This window comes from Equus przewalskii, chromosome 10 (genome assembly GCF_037783145.1).
Source record: "Equus przewalskii isolate Varuska chromosome 10, EquPr2, whole genome shotgun sequence".
NCBI lineage: Eukaryota > Metazoa > Chordata > Mammalia > Perissodactyla > Equidae > Equus > Equus przewalskii.
Window position 1 is genome coordinate 16,260,190 of NC_091840.1, and position 16,253 is coordinate 16,276,442.

At 40.6% G+C, this 16,253-nt stretch overlaps 2 protein-coding genes across 18 annotated transcripts in view; one reads left to right on the top strand and one right to left on the bottom strand.

The window, feature by feature from the left end:
• TANC2 (tetratricopeptide repeat, ankyrin repeat and coiled-coil containing 2) overlaps positions 1–5,897 on the bottom strand; it is a 386,637-nt gene extending 380,740 nt beyond the window's left edge. For 6 of the 14 annotated variants that reach the window (XM_070561691.1, XM_070561690.1, XM_070561688.1 and 3 more), the window contains exon 1: positions 5,604–5,734. The gene's annotated coding sequence lies outside the window, so the exon portion shown is untranslated. Of the gene's footprint in view, positions 1–5,603 lie in introns of all 14 variants that reach the window. The other 8 variants (XM_070561680.1, XM_070561679.1, XM_070561677.1 and 5 more) reach the window with 3 other exon arrangements.
• The window catches only part of MARCHF10 (membrane associated ring-CH-type finger 10), a 199,788-nt gene continuing 189,237 nt past the window's right edge, over positions 5,703–16,253 (top strand). For 3 of the 4 annotated variants that reach the window (XM_070561712.1, XM_070561714.1, XM_070561710.1), the window contains exon 1: positions 5,780–5,913. The gene's annotated coding sequence lies outside the window, so the exon portion shown is untranslated. Of the gene's footprint in view, positions 5,914–16,253 lie in introns of all 4 variants that reach the window. The other variant, XM_070561709.1, reaches the window with a different exon arrangement.

The following is a 16,253-nucleotide window of genomic DNA, read 5'->3' on the forward strand; positions in this document are numbered from 1 at the left end:
AATCTTCACCCAGAAGATACTATTCGGGTCAGCCAAAACATGAAGGCTGAGGAGCAGTATGCCCAGAGAATCAAAGAGAGGAGAGTAGTAGCCCACACAGAGAGAATTTCATACATAAAGGCACAGAAAGGTACAAGAATATTACATATTGAAGGGACCACAAGTGGTTCAGTATTGCTGAAACATAACTCTGAAGAAGACTGTGGCAGGCAATGAGTCTAAAGAGCAAGCAGGAATCAGATCATGAAGAACCTTACATGGTTTTCTACGAAGTTTCCATTTTATCCATTAAGCAATGAGGAGACACAGCAAGACTCTGAAGAAAAGAGTGACATGATCAGATGACCATGCTAGAAAGATCACTATGGCAGCAAAGTACCTATGAAAGTAAGGTACATAAATTTCACGTAAATGGTAAAGATGTCTGTCTACTGGGCAACTGGATTTTTAAAAATGCACTACTCAGTTCAAATGACTGACATCAGAATCTCTCACGTTCTGACCAAATGAAAGGAGTTTGAGAGGCAGGATATATACCATGTATAAACAAAGGCAGAAATTGATTCTATGGAGAAGAAAAAAGTAAAGAAGGGGCGTGATTAAGACTAACATCAACTTGGGGCCAGCCCAGTGGCGCAGTGGTTAAGTTCGCATGTTCTGCTTCAGTGGCCCAGGGTTCACTGGTTCGGATCCTGGGTGCAGACCTACACACTGCTTGGCAAGCCACACTGTGGCAGGCATCCCACATCTAAAGTAGAGGAAAATGGGCATGGATGTTAGCTCAGGGCCAGTTTTCCTCAGCAAAAAGGAGGAGTGGCAGCAGATGTTAGCTCAGGGCTAATCTTCCTCAAAAGAGTAAAAAATTTAAAATTTTTTAAAAATTAAATTAAATTAAAAAAGACTAATGCCAGCTTAATTCTTTTGCCTCTGAAACTTAGTCATATTTACCTTCAACTACTCAAGAACAAACAGAAGCTGAACATAAGATATTTTTGCAATGTGTGGCCCATAAAAAAGCAACTTGGGGGCTGTCCTGGTGGCGTAGTGGTTGGGTTGATGCGCTCCACTTCCAGTGGCCCAGGATTCGCAGGTTCAGCTCCCAGGTGCAGACCTAGCACCGCTCGTCAAGCCACACTGTGGCGGTAGCCCACATCCAAAAAATCGAGGAAGATTGGCACAGACGTTAGCTCAGCAGCAATCCTCCTCAAGCAAAAAGAGGAAGATTGGCCAGAGATGTTAGCTCAGGGCCAATCATGTTCACACACACACACAAAAAGCAACTTATCTGATAATAACACCCACAAACACAGTTTTCAAATGATTTACAAAGAATATTTTAAATAAAATAAACTGACCTAATAAAAGAAATTTGTTTCCAGAAAAAAATTATGGTATTATAATTACTTACTTAGAGCTTTCTGGAATAAGAAAGATCCCTACCGGAAACTTTTTTCACTTATCGCATCCTCAACCTGCTTTAGCCTTCTAAAACTCAGGCCCAGATTTTTTGTTCTCCATTTACTATTACCTTGAATCTTAAATACTAAGGTAAAATATCCTCTAAAAGAAGGAAAAAGGACCATTGGGTGGGAAACTATAGCTGTAAGTCTTTTAACCTATATCTCTCCATGGAGTTTTAAAGAGATTCATCGGGGTATGTACTCTCCATCACCATATACACATCTCCTCAACTCACCGTTTTTTTAATTGTTAACAATCTTCATCTAATACAAGTTACTACAAAAGACGCTATTCAAATAAACCAAGTGATGGTTTTCACAGAATTATTATAAGAAAGACCAAACTATTTATTTATACAGTGCCTTCTCTCCAAACAATAATAGTATTTGATGACTACAGGCATTCAATAGATATGAAAATGCTGAGTTTCAATTCACTCACATAGGAAAAAAAAGTCCATATAATTAAACCAGATTCCAAACTATTTTATAATATTTGTTACCTTGATCAGACTAGTGCAAAAGTAAGCAGCCATCTGCAACAGCTTGTTGTAGCTCCTTGAAATAAAATCTGAGTACCATCGATAAAAATATTCCAGCTAACACTGGTGATTCTCTTAAGCATAATCCAATACAATTCAACTACTACGCCCAATCAGCGTGTCTGAGAAATTCAATTTTAATTCTATTGTAAGAGGAAGAAATATAAAAAGGAGAGAATGTTGATGCATTTCTTTTATATACACTTGTTCTATATTCTATCTAACCAATATCAACTACCCTAATATTCTCCTTTTGGAATTACTGGTTTCGTATATATATTTTTTCTAGGCCTATTTCCTTCTCCATGCAAAATAATGCACACAGAGTCATTCAGAAAACACTACAAGAGCAATGGCATTTATGGGGACTAGAAGGAAAAAGCTAGAGAGCTAGCAGTGGACAGTCAAGAATCAATAATGGAAGATGGAAATAATCTATTAATGTTTAACGATCTTAGTAAAACTTTACAATAAAGACACAAACACCAAATTAGCTTTTATGAGTGAAGTATGCTAAAATGAACTATCAACCAATATAACTAGAGAGCATGATCTGAGTCTATGACAATTCATTATACTAAATTATATAAACATACATCCTGAATAAGCCTCAGCCATAATCACATTATACTGAATTCCCTTATCAACAAATGTGTATAAAAATGAAGGAAGTGTTTGATTATATGAGATATGTGTTTCACAAAATGGCAGAAAGTTTGGCTAAGAGAAGAAAATAATTCTTATAAGTATAGGAGGTAATATTCCATTTCCTAAACTGTAGGTATATGAGTGTTAGCTGCATTGTTATTCTCCATACTTTTACACACTTTTACATATTATTTCAGATGCAATCAATATCTATAAAACAATGTTTAAGTGTGGGAAAAATCCAAGCAAACAATTGTTGATGGAAAAGGTAAAATGTACATATGCATCCAATCCATTTTTATTAATTACTTTTTAAAATAAATAAAATAGAGATCACAAAAATGTAAGTAGGTAGGAAAAATAGATCATTTCTCCTTAATCTTCCCAGAAAAAATTTGCAGTAAAGGTTTACTGGTGCTTTAAAAGAGATACTAATATCATGTTCATACTGTAAGTAACTGTATTTTTGGTGTATTTATAGGCTTAACATTTGTGTGTCTTACTACTTACTTAGTAGTAAGTATCCATAGTATCCACTATTCACGTCTATAGTATTTGCTTTATGATGGGCACCTGCATTTTAATGATGTGTGTTAACACAAATTTGATTGAGAAGGCAATACAGTATACTGGTGAAGAGCACAGAACGTGGAGCCAGAGTTCCTGAATTGAAACTCAGCTCTTCCACTTGCTGGCTAAATTATCTTGGGCAAGTTATCTAACATCTCTGTGTTTCAATTTCTCATCTGTAAAATGGATATACCAGAACGTACCTCCTGGGGTGCTGAAACTGATTAAAACATGTATAACAGGACTGGCACAGAGTAGACACTCTATAAAGGTGAGCAAGTACTACTAGTATTATTACTAGTAATAGTACTACTCCATCTTCCCAAACATACTGAAAACATTCTTAGCTATTTGAATTATTGATTAAAATTAGATACTATTAAAAAATAGATATTATACCTGAAGCCTGACTAACAGTAAGTTTAAAGCCCTGCAACTCTGAAGAGAATAGGGGATTAATAAATCTACATAACCACTCTATCAAGAATAATCTGAGGAGAGTGGCTAACCGATGTGCAGCTATCAATTTCTTCCCTTACACAAGGGGGCAGTGATAACAAGAAAAGAATGGGGCTCTGCAACACCTCTTCCTACAGACAGTAGGGGGTGGCAGTACATATGGCTTACAGTCAGAACAAAACAGGAAGACTCAACAGCACTGCTCTTTATTCTCCTCTGCCCTCTCCTCTCTGCTTTAGCCCCAACATAGCCTCAAGGTGAGGGACATATCTATAGAAAAGACTAAAACCCAAAATTAATCACCAAGGAAAACTCAGCTTTGTCTTTGAAGCAAATGACCCCTCAGTGGCTGAGTTTGGATCCAGGGGGAAGCCAATCAGTATGTATTTTCAGATTATCTGGCAAATTACTTACTGTTCTTATTACAAGAACAACATTCAGGTAAGTAATTCAATTTCTCTACAAGAATTAGAACAAAAAACACTAAAATCTCAGCAATAATTAACTATATCCTAATGAACACATCCAGATATTTCTGCTTGTTTCATAGTACAGACACTCATTGAATGTATACATCTAAGTTACATTAAATAGCTCATCGAGCTTTCTTTTGTTACTTCTGAAATTCCAGCTATGTTCTGACAATCCTCTCAAAATACAGATGTTCTTCTTCTGTGTTTTGCAGGATGTGAGTAATTTCATAGAGACAGAGAGAAAGGGAATATTTAATATTTTATTTTGCTCACATTCCTAAGATGATCAACCTGGGAGATGCTGCAAGAAGCACTCCACTGACAGTATCCACGTTGTTGCTTTTTATGCCACATTTACTGTACTCAGTTTTCCCCCCTATTTTGCCACCCCAACACCAAGAACGTGCAAGAATAGATCACTACTGTCACTCATTGTAAGTAACCATTGCAATAGCTTTTGGCTCCAACCCCTCAAAATGCCTGAAAATTTATCCCTTTTGTTCACCATATTGTTTTGCTTTCCTCATTCCAGATATTTTCACCTGTGTAAGAATAAAGAAAGGGGCATATACAAAAAAAAAAATCCCTTTGCCTAATTATCTTGAACTCAGAATTATGGTCAAGATGTGGGTTTGGGGTTTTTTTTTCTTTTCCTGGAGAGGAGCAAAATAAGAGAGTGAAAGACACCCTAACACCAAATCTTCTTCCTAATGTTAATTATCATTGTTTACGTTTTATGAAAACCATCTTAAACATTCCACACCTGGAACAGAAGACAGGATACAACTGTATCAGTGCCCTACACGACGGCAAAACCTGGAATTATTTTAGCCCTATTTATTCTTTCCCCTCTCCCAACAAGACACAATTTTTTTCTTTCACGTGGGTACTCCCTCTGTCTCAAAAATAGCATATCATAGCTCCTCTCGATTTCCTGTGATAAAATATCTAGCAATGAGCCTTATTAACCTTTTCTTATACTACACCTCCTTTCCCAGAAGAATTATTAGCATCACTAATAACACTTCCACCATGAATTTCAATACCACATAGGCCAACCCACCCTGAGCCTTACCTGGCACATTTCACAACTACTTTTATGCTGCATTCTGGGGGCACATTCTGCAACTCGTTCTGCACCACATTCCCTGCCACGTTTAGCAATCTGCCTCACATCTCATCCTGGTCCCAGTCATCCGGAGACTCTCTCGGGACCAAATTCCATGACACCTCCGGTGACACCCAAGTGACCGACCCCAGACCCATCTGAAGCCACCGTGAGCGCCCATTTGGAGCCAACCTTCCCCACGCCTTGGCCAGCGGAGGCACTTCGCTGCCCATTTCGCTGTCCCCCCGCTCGCCCCCGCCCCTCTCCCTGGAGCCGAGGCGTTGGAGACGAAAGCCTCTGTCACTGGAGCGACCTTTCCTCCCTGGCTCCCCCGGGCTCTTACCTGCCGCTCCGAGGGGCTCGCTGCACCTCGGGGTCTAGCCCCAGTCCCCGGGGTCTCCTGTGAGGACCGCGCCGCCCGCCGGCGCCGCCCGCGATCTCCACAGACCTCGCCGCGCTTCGATGCCTGCGGTGGGTCTGCGCCCGGGAAAGGAGCAGCGGGGCCTCGCGGCCGGGGAGCGCAGCCCGCGGCGGTCCTCCTGTCAGCGGCGACGCGGGTGCAGGCTCTCGCCCCTCAGCGCTGCGGCGGCGGCGGCGGCGGCGGCGACGGCGGCGGGCGCCTCGCTCCGCCTAACGCGCGGCACAGCCGGGAGGTGAGCGTGAGGGGGATGGGAACGGGGGCGGGGCCGCCCGGAGGAGGCGCGGAGGGCGGCGGCGGCGGCGGCGGCGGCGGCGGCGGCGGCGGCGAAGGCAGGGCAGCGCCGGAGGCCCGGGGCCCGGCGCTCGGAGCGCTCACAGCTTGCCCCGCCGGGCGGGCGGCTCGCGCAGGGCGGCTGTGCCAGCGAGCGGGCCCAGCCGGAGCAGCGCGCCCAGCAACCCGCGCCCGGCCGGCCGCTCGCTAGCGCCGCCGCCGCGCCGGGGGCGTCGCACCCTGCGAGGCCGCCCGCAGCCCCGCCCCCTCCGGGCCGGGGTTGGGAGGAGCGCGAGCGCGGAGGGAGAGCGCGTGCGTGGGGGCGCGTGCGTGGTGGGGCGCGCGCGCCCCCGCCCCCTCCACAGTTTGGGGGTGGGGAGGGGCCGGGAGAGAGAGGGAGGAATGAATGCTTCTCTGCGCAGAGAGGTTGGGCGCAGGGTCTGCCGCTCCGTGAGGTCTGGGCATTTCTCGTTTCCTCAGGGGGCTTTGCCTGGTGGGGTCGGTGGCATTTAGTGGGGAAGGGGGGAGGGAGCTCTATAGCCAACGAGGCCCTGGATAGTTAGGCTCCGCCCCCAGAGGTGATGTCACTCTCGAGGTGCTGCTGCTGTCACGTGCGCCCACTTCTGGGCCTGTCCTCCCGCTTTGATGGCCGGAGTGTTAGTCTAGATTTCCCCACCTTGAGTCACCTTACGCACGTATCACTCCTCAAGTCCTCAGACCGTACGAATGTCAATTATTATATTCCCCTGATGCTCAATTGTAATCTGTAGGCTGCTTCAGAATGCCACAGTTGGCTGTGGTGGGAATCAGAAGGAGGTGCAAAACCAGCAATGGGTGGATGAGGGGTGGGGACGAATAGTGGGGAGGGAGGAGAGAGAAGGGAGACTATGTTCTGTAGAATAATAGCTGAAAATCCACCAACTACGGCTTGAGAGCCTGAGGTGAAGTTGTGATACTGCTTCTGTCACTGCCAGGTGGGACAGAAGTAATGTGCTAGTTTTTAAGACCTAGTCTGCAAGGCACGGAAAGCCACCTCATTAAAGGCTCCTTGAAGGTCCTATTTCCCCCACTCCCTCCACTTAGATCTTCTTCTCCTTTACTCTCCTTTCCCTTGCATCGTACAACAGCTAGACAACTGTGGAAGTCGATCTGGACGTAAATTTTTTCGTGTGCCATAAGATGATGCAAAACAATCACTATTACATGTTCTGCCTGGCTCGTCTTCCCTTCCAAAAACTGAGACGACCTTTTGTGGTCATTCATTCCTAATGATTGGAAATAGATGCACCAAATTACTTCAGTCAGGGAACCTCTGTCTGTGGTGTTTCTAAGAGAGGTCTGTTTGATAACAATCCTTTCAATCTGCTTCGTCCAGGAGTTTCTTTGTTTTTTTAAAAATTAGTATTAATTTCAAGATAATACAAGAAATTGAAATATGAAGCCATTTCCAACAGCTAGTTTCCACGGTGAGTGCTTGAAAAATTAGAGCTAGAGCAGCTTTGAATACTACAGCTAAAATGGCAAAGTGAGGAATTGGTGTATGGAATCTTTTGGTGATAATTCCAAAAAGTCACATTACTCTAACTAAAACCTCTCTATGATGATGATAGAGACAGAGTAGTGATTACTTATGGCAGAATTGACTGAGAGGGGGCAGGAGGGAGCCTTCTAGGTTGCTGGAAATGTTCAATATCTTGATCTAATTAATGATTACAAGGGTTAATATATGTGCAAAAATGTGTGTGCTTTACTGTATCTCAATTTTAAAGTTTTTAAAAATTGCTGCATACAAAGAAGCATTACAATGTTGTCATGATTGGAGCAGGGAAACCTGGGTTTGCATCTCAGCGTCACCCATCGCTTACCATCTATATGACCTTGAACAAGTCTCTGAGTCTTCTTCATCTGTCTAATGTGGGTCGTGATACCTCACAGGGATGGTTGTAAGGATTAAATGAAATTATATTTGAAAAATTCTTAGAGCCTACTATATAACAAGTGCTCAGGAAACAGTAGTTATTATGTTATTCTTCTTGCTCTCAAATTTACCCTATTTAATTCTCCTTTGGTCTTTTTTATTTATTTTAAGGATTACTTTGTATCTAAGCCTTTGCCTCTGAGTTTCGCTGAAGCTAATAACATTCCTTCCCCCAAGAAATAACAAGAGGCGGTCAGGGGTGTAATGTGTTAGTTTTCAAACTAGTTCAAGTGGCTGCACTTAGAAATTATAGTCCTCATTGTGGAACACCATGAAATACTGATAGATTTAATTCTGCCATATGGACTTGATACAATTTTACTAGCAGTAAATATGGCTATATTATGTTTATGCAGCTCTCCCACATATTAAAAAAATAATGTATTTTTAAGAAATAATATGTCTGTGTTTTTCCTTTAAAATTTGTTTGCAACTTTTCAGAAGGTAGAAAGCACTGCAAGTTTAATAACAATTCACAAAATGAAAACCTTTAAATCCATTTTTCCTGGAAATTAGAAAAACACTGTAATTGTTCAATTTTAGCAGCTGAGCTCTTTGTTGGATTTTCCCACAGTAAGCTCTAATAGCCATGACCCACAGGGTCTCTCGCTCTGATGAAGTGAGTAGCTCCGACTTGCTGTTTTCATCATACTTCCAAAGATCAGTCTCCATTTCTTTCGGCGGACCTTTCCCAAATCCCATGTTCACACTGGGCAGTGCCAGTGCCCACTAGAATGAACTCATTGCTTCGCTGTTTTGATCATCCAGCATGATTCTACTCAGCCAGTTCCCTTCCACATACTTCTGCTGTTAAGTCTTGCAGTTTGCTGCCACACTCTAACTTCATGGAGGAAAGTCTGTCCCTGATAGAGGAAGGGTGGGATTCAGCAGGGATGGAGGGCAACATTGTAGAGAGAAGCCACCTTTGTTCTCAACTCCTCTCCCTGATTTCCTTTTCTGCCACTAACACCTGAAATCCTGAGAATGCTAACTTTTTTACCTACTAAAAATCCACGCTAGTTAAGATGATAATTTAGTCTCTAACTTAAACTTGGAAACATTACACATGACATGTAAGAGAAACATGCAAATAACTGTCCATAAAGTAGCCTGACCTTACCTTACCCAACTTTTCTGTGCCGTCTGTACCATTCAAAATGCCCATTTTTGGTCTATCAACTCTCCACAATCACTCACCTCTGCATATGTTTTCCCCTGGCACCTCTAAGTCTCCTGAGTAAACCACCGGGCCCATCTTTTTCTACTCTTTTCCCTCAACTCTCTCCCTGTTGAATAAAGTGTAATAGCATCCACCATTGATTGATTGCCTACTGGCTGCAAATACTCTACTAAATGCCTTATATATACTACCTCATTTAATTCTCACAACATCCTATCAGGTAAGTAGTATTATTACAATTTTCTAGATGAGGGGAGAAAAAAAGAGGCTCTGAGAGGTTAAATGACCAGGTCAAGGTCATGTTGAATGACAAGCAGAGCCACAATCTAAACCAAAACATAAAGTTTATCCTCTATCAGTTACCTTCAGAATAATGCTATATAAGATATAAATGAGAACACAGAATACATCTTTATAAAAATGTGAACCATGTTACACAATGAAAGTATTTCCTTTTTTTTTTTTTTTTTTTTTTGAGGAAGATAGCCCTGAGCTAACATCTACTGCCAATCCTCCTCTTTTTGCTGAGGAAGATTGGCTCTGAGCTAACATTTGTGCCCATCTTCCTCTGTTTTATAATGTGGGATGCCTGCTACAGCATGGCTTGATAAGTAGTGCATAGGCCCACACCTGGGATCCAAACTAGTGAACCCTGGGCTAGCAAAGCGACTGTGTGAACTTAACCACTGAGCCACCAGGCTGGCCCCTGAAAGTATTTCTGAAAAGTTGAGGTAAAAGAGATATTTCTCATTCATTATTTTTCATAATCTCATTTGCTTTTGTCTGCAATTGATGACCTCTAACTTAATAGCTCCAACATTTTCCCTACCAACTCTCACCTCAGCCTTTTGATGAATATTTAATAATTTCTAGACTAATACTTAAAAGCATCTCCATATAGTGGAGCTTCTACTTAAAAGAAGTTTCTAATAAATCTGCTTTTTTTTGGAAACTGATAATTTTTTGTATAATGTGAATAGGCAAAACTCTGTATATTTTTACATTGACATTTATAAATGCTTGACAAATATTTGTGCCTACTGTATGTATATAACCGTGGTTAAGTACCACAGGGCATATTTAACTAATTTGATAGAAGTCTTGCCTACTAGAACCTCATAATATATTTGGGAAACAAAATGCTTAAAACATTTAAATATCAATACAGCATATTATAGAATTAAGTGTCAACGTGAGTAAAACAGTAAGTTCTGTAGTAATAATTCCTAAGAGGGAGAGACAGAAGTTTGACTGGGATGGTATGGGACCGCTTCTTGAGGAAAGAAGAATAGGAAAAATATGTAGATGGAGAGAAGGAAGGACTATTCCAGAGAGGGCCCTAGAGAATCAAAAAACCCTTAAGAGCAGGGAATGAGCATAACAACTCTTAGGTCAAAGAATGAACACCTTTTGGAAGTGAGTTGCTTTCTCAACAAAGACAAGCATTGGTGTGAACTACAAATAGACATGTTGCAAATCTAAAAACCAGACCGATGAGCAACAAGTGTAGTGAATAGAAGAATATTTACTAATCAGGAGATAAAACATAATTTGGGGGGCCGGCCCCGTGGCTGAGTGGTTAAGTTCGTGCACTCTGCTGCGGCGGCCCAGGATTTTGCTGGTTTGAATCCCAGGCACAGGCATGGCACCACTCATCAAGCCATGCTGAGGTGGCATCCCACATGCCACAACTAGAAAGACCCATAACTGAGACTATACAACTATGTACCCGGGGGGCTTTGGGGAGAAAAAGGAAAAGAAAAATCTTTAAAACATAATTTGGTAAGAGCTTGGAAGGTAGGTCAGGACCAAACTGCAGAGGGTCTTGCCCAGGAAAGGAGACACCATAGCATCTTTGAGGAGAATGGCAGGTGACAGCATTTAAAACATTTGTCTAATGTGGATTTGAGCAAGAAGGGACAAGTGATAAGGATCTGGTTAAGAAGATATTAGGAACTGGCCCCATGGCCAAGTGGGTGGGTTCGCGTGCTCTGCTTCAGTGGCCCCAGGGTTTCACCAGTTCAGATCCTGGGCACAGACCTGGCACCACTCGTTTGGCCATGCTGAGGCGGCGTCCCACGTGCTGCACTTAGAGGGACCCACAACTAAGAATATACAGCTATGTGCCAGAGGGCTTTGGGGAGAAGGAAAAAATAAAATCTTTTTAAAAAAAGAAAGATATTACTATTTAATGAGCTAAAGAAGATGACAGCTGATAATCAGGAATTGTGGCAGTAGAAATAGAAAGGAATACTTTCAACAGCCATTGCATGGGAAGAATTAACAGAACTTTCTGAATAACTGAATGCAGGAGGTAAAGAACAGTGAGAAATCAAAATACAACAAGCTGACAAGACTAACTGTTTAGAAGACTGTGGTACCTGTGACAGAAGCAGGGGAATCAGAAGACAGGTTTGAAAGAGAAGAGGGAAAGAGACGGTTTTGACATATTTTGTGTCTGTAGTTCTTTACTGCTTCTGAGTTACAAATCACTTCCTTTGAGAACCTGATGGAACCAAAGGATCCTCGCTTCAGAAAAAAAAAAAAAGTATTCAGATTTATATATGTTACACAATTTGTAATGGACACTTACGGAATTGACTGCCAGAGAGTTCTTGACCCAAGCTGGGCCCATCAGAGCCCTTTCTGCATATTTTTACTTTATATTCAAAGAATCAAGTCAATCTTTCCCTGGTAGCTAAAGGTATGGATACTATTAGCTGATATCTTTCCTAACACATGAGCCTGAGAAACAGAGAATACTCAAATGCAGAATGAGAGGAGAGAGAGAGTCTGACAGAGAAAAAAGAAGTCAGAAATGAGAGAGAGAACATGTCTTGATGGCATTTGAGACCATGGATCCATCACATTCCTCTCCTTGGATTCCAGGAGATATCTTTATTGAAATTCCTCCATGGTTAAACTTGTTTGAGCCACATTTCTGCCATTTATATATATAAAAGCCCTGATTAATTCACAGGTTAAAGATATTAATTGAAACCCACTCATGAGCTCCAGGTAAGAACTCCTGACTCAAGATAATGGAAAGTCATTCAAGTGGGAATAGCCAGTAGACAGATAGAATTTAGGTGAAAAAGGGAAAAAAATGAATACTTAAGGAAAGAGAATATAGCACGGTTGCTTAAGAGGTAGAACCCTGGACCCAGACAGAAAGCACTCAAATCCTAATTCAACTATTTACCAAATGTGTGACCTCAAGCAAGTTATTCTAAATTTCTAGATCTCAGGATACTCATCTGTGAATTGGGGATTAGAAACTATACCTACCTTATAGGATTGATGTGAGGATTAAGTTAGTACAAATGGAAGTGCCTGGCCCACAGCAAGTCTCTATGGACTATTATCATTTAATATAATAGGCCTATGCCTACATGTTTCACATATTTTATATTATTTAATCTAATCCTCATAAAAACTTTATAGGATTGAAATTATTATTCCCATTTTACCAGATGAAAACACTGAGGCTCAAAATAATTTGCCCCATGTCCCACAGTAAGAGACAAAGTCTGAATTAAAATGCAGATCTAGAATATTTGAATAGAAAATGAAGACGAAGATTTTCACTACAATTTGTAAAGCATACTACCTATCCTAAGAATTATGTATCAAAATAAGGGGGGGGGGGGGTGATAACCCTAAAATATAGAAAATGGGAGTCAGAGAGTAAAACAGTAGCATCACTAGCCAGAGGAGTTGCGAGTGCCCTGGCCTTTGGACTCAACCTGCCCAGTCCGTGGTGGGCATATACCTATTACAGAGCTGGATATATCTAGCTAACATAGTTTAATGGCATTAAACATTTAAATCATACAACCTACTTGGATTCCTGCTACTGAATTTAGATCCACCAGATCTTAAACTCCATGAAAACAGGGAACATGTCTGCCTTGTTCACAGCTATATCTCTCACATATATCTGGCAGATATATATAGCATATATATATTCAGCATCTATTTCATCTAGATGTGAATTGAATTTATTAAATAATCAAATAGATCTGTAAAAAAGAGGATGGCAAGATTGTTCAATACCAACATAAGCATTCTAATCCATGTATACTTTTCCATTGTAAGATTAAAAATTGGTCTTTCAGAAAATATAATAATTTCTCAAGATTTCAGTGACTGTGAACCATCCTTCCAGAGTCCAATCAAGCCTAGGTTATGGACAGGCTAGAATTTGTGGACCTGTAAAACTGAGGACAAGACTCTAAACAAAGTTGAACCAACCTCCCTCGAAGAACCTTCACCTTATTGTCATGCTCTTTCAATTCAGAACAACTTGAAACGGTGAAAATACATTCATTAACCATTGAAAATCAGACATCCTAGTTTATGGGCTGAACCTTGAGAAACACCTTTATTTGGGGGAAAGGAGGAGTCAGCAAAGGAGACAGAAGCAACAGGCAGAAAGCACATCTGTATGTCTGGTACTGCTTTAGGCACAGACCTCTTCTTCACGTCTCTACAGAATTTGAAGGTATTTAGTATTGACAATGTAAATTCTATAAAAGACATTGGGAGTGGAAAAGAAAAGTATTTCCATTTGGAACTCCCTACAAGTGGACCCTTAGTTTATTTCCTACCCAGTTTCTTAATACATTCCTGGTAACATATACAAAAGTTGATTATGAAAAAAATTAAGTGCACTGCATATTACAAGAGCATTTTTCCCCAGAGAGCTGAAAAATAGTACTCAATTCCTAATTACAATTCACCTTTAAGATACAATCTTTGATAAGTATTTCTAGCATGTATTATATATTCTAATTTTGTCCTCATTAATATCTACCTGACCGAGGCTAGAGTCACTGCTTTGTGTATAGCTGATGACTCCATCTCTGCCCAATTGTATTAAGTTTAGGAAACCTATCCTTCTTATTACTAGTATCAGCATTTTCAATTCTCCATTTTCTACTTGTATTTATAAATAGTGGTAAAAAATGTAATAAAGTATTTAAATAATTGCATAAAGAAATACCAAAAATGGTGATGCTGCTGAAAATGAATTCTTGACTGGTAGGCTATGCCACTGTGTAAGAGCTTAAAATGTTCACTTATAAGCAAATGCATGAATGTCACAACTCAATGTTTTAAAAATGACTGAGGAATGGCATTGTATAAGAAAGTTTGAGTTCATCTAAAGTTGAAATCATAAATATTGATGACCACCTATTTTGCACCCATAGTTGACACTTTTTTTTTCAAGGACAACATGCTAAAGAAATTATAACACTGTCATCATCAAGGGTATTTATTGATGTAAGTACTATGAGGATGCTGACCCACCACTAATAAGACATGAAGTTTGAGTGGATTCCCCAGTATTGTAGGGGTTTTATTGAACCTGCCATATCCCCTCACTCAAAGCACCTAGGTAGTTACAAGATAGTTAATAAATATTAGGAGAGGCAATCAGCAGCAAAGGGAGAATGATTGGCTTTTACAGAGAATGACCACACAATCATGGTTTAGTACCACAGTCCTTGTCAATTAGCCATGAGTAAAAGTAAAGGTAAGAATACAGTAGAGTTGTGCAAATACAATTTCTTTTTAATTGAAAGAGGCTTTAGACAAGAAATGGATTTTTTAAAATATAAGAGAATTATAGCTTTGTTAATCTGAAATGTACAGAGGTTTTAATATTAAAAAGAGGCAGGAGGAGGAAAAGGTAGGGGAAACAAAGTTTTCATCTGGACCCTATCTCACCCATCTGAAGCCCAATTAACAATTTCTCTAGGTTTAGCCAATCCAGCCTGACACACAGAGTGAAAGGAACAAAAGAAAGTAAAGAATCAGAATTCAGTAGAGGAAGAGGAAAAAGGGTCATTTTAATGCTATGTTACCAACCTAATAATTGTAATGAAACTTCATTTATGTAGAACTAGGCTATCTGACAATCTTATCTACCGGAAGCACAGCAAAGAACCAGGGAAATAAGGAGATGGAAAAAGACCTCTGCAGAAACAAAATAGAGATCACCAAAGTCCATGCCTCAAAGATCATGCCCATTACTCCTAAAGATTCATCGAAGCCGTTTCTCAGAGGCTTTTAATTTTTACTTGGATTCGATTTTAAAGACCTGGCAATCTGGTTTCCAAACTCATAAAAAATTAAAAGCAGTAAACTAGAAGAGAGAGGAGAAACTATCACATGCAGGCTATCTACTATCACATAGTGAGAAAAGAAAGCTGGGAGTCTGCAAGCAGGGTAGAGATGAAAAAAGGTGTAAACAGTGACTTAATGATCAAAAAGCACAGCAATGTAGTGCCTTTAACATAGGCGGAAACAGTCCTACATACCTCTGTAGGCCTTGGGGAAGAAATGTTAAAAACTGGCTACATAATAACCCTGAATAATCAAGAAAATTAAATTACATTCAGTGTAAAGACATCGCCTGAGTTATGCATCACTCAACTTTGTGTAAATAGTTCCATAAGGCATGTAATAAAATTTTGAAGATGTTGAGAGATTTTATATCACATTGAGAAATGTGAAGAAGTCAAGGGTACAAATGAACACCACAAAGTAAGTATGCAAGGACAGAAGTTGCAAGTACAAGGAGATAATGGCCCGCCATGGTCAGTCTTGTGTGGCTTTTGTTCCCATGCAGATTCTCACTGTATCAGCTTGTGTTATGACAATGCTATTTGTTAATTCCCCATTTTCTTACTTTCTAATTATGTCCAAAAGTGGTTAAGTGAGGGGCTGGCCTGGTGGCGCAGCAGTTAAGTGCACACGTTCTGCTTCGGGGGCCCGGGGTTCGCCGGTTCTGATCCCAGGTGCGGACATGGCACTGCTTGGCAAGCCATGCTGTGGCAGGCGTCCCACATATAAAGTAGAGGAAGATAGGCACAGATGTTAGCTCAGGGCCAGTCTTCCTCAGCAAAAAGAGGATTGGCAGCAGTTAGCTCAGGGCTAATCTTCCTCAAAAACAAAATTAATTAATTAAATAAAACAAAAAATGGCTAAGTGATAGGAAGAATGCAGGACCAGCTTGTAAGAGTACATAAATTTAAAAAAATACAAATATTAAAACTTTAAACAACTGTGAAGATATTTCAACTTACCCTAATTTTGTGTTATCCTAGACCTTGCAGAGAATATCTTTATTATGCAT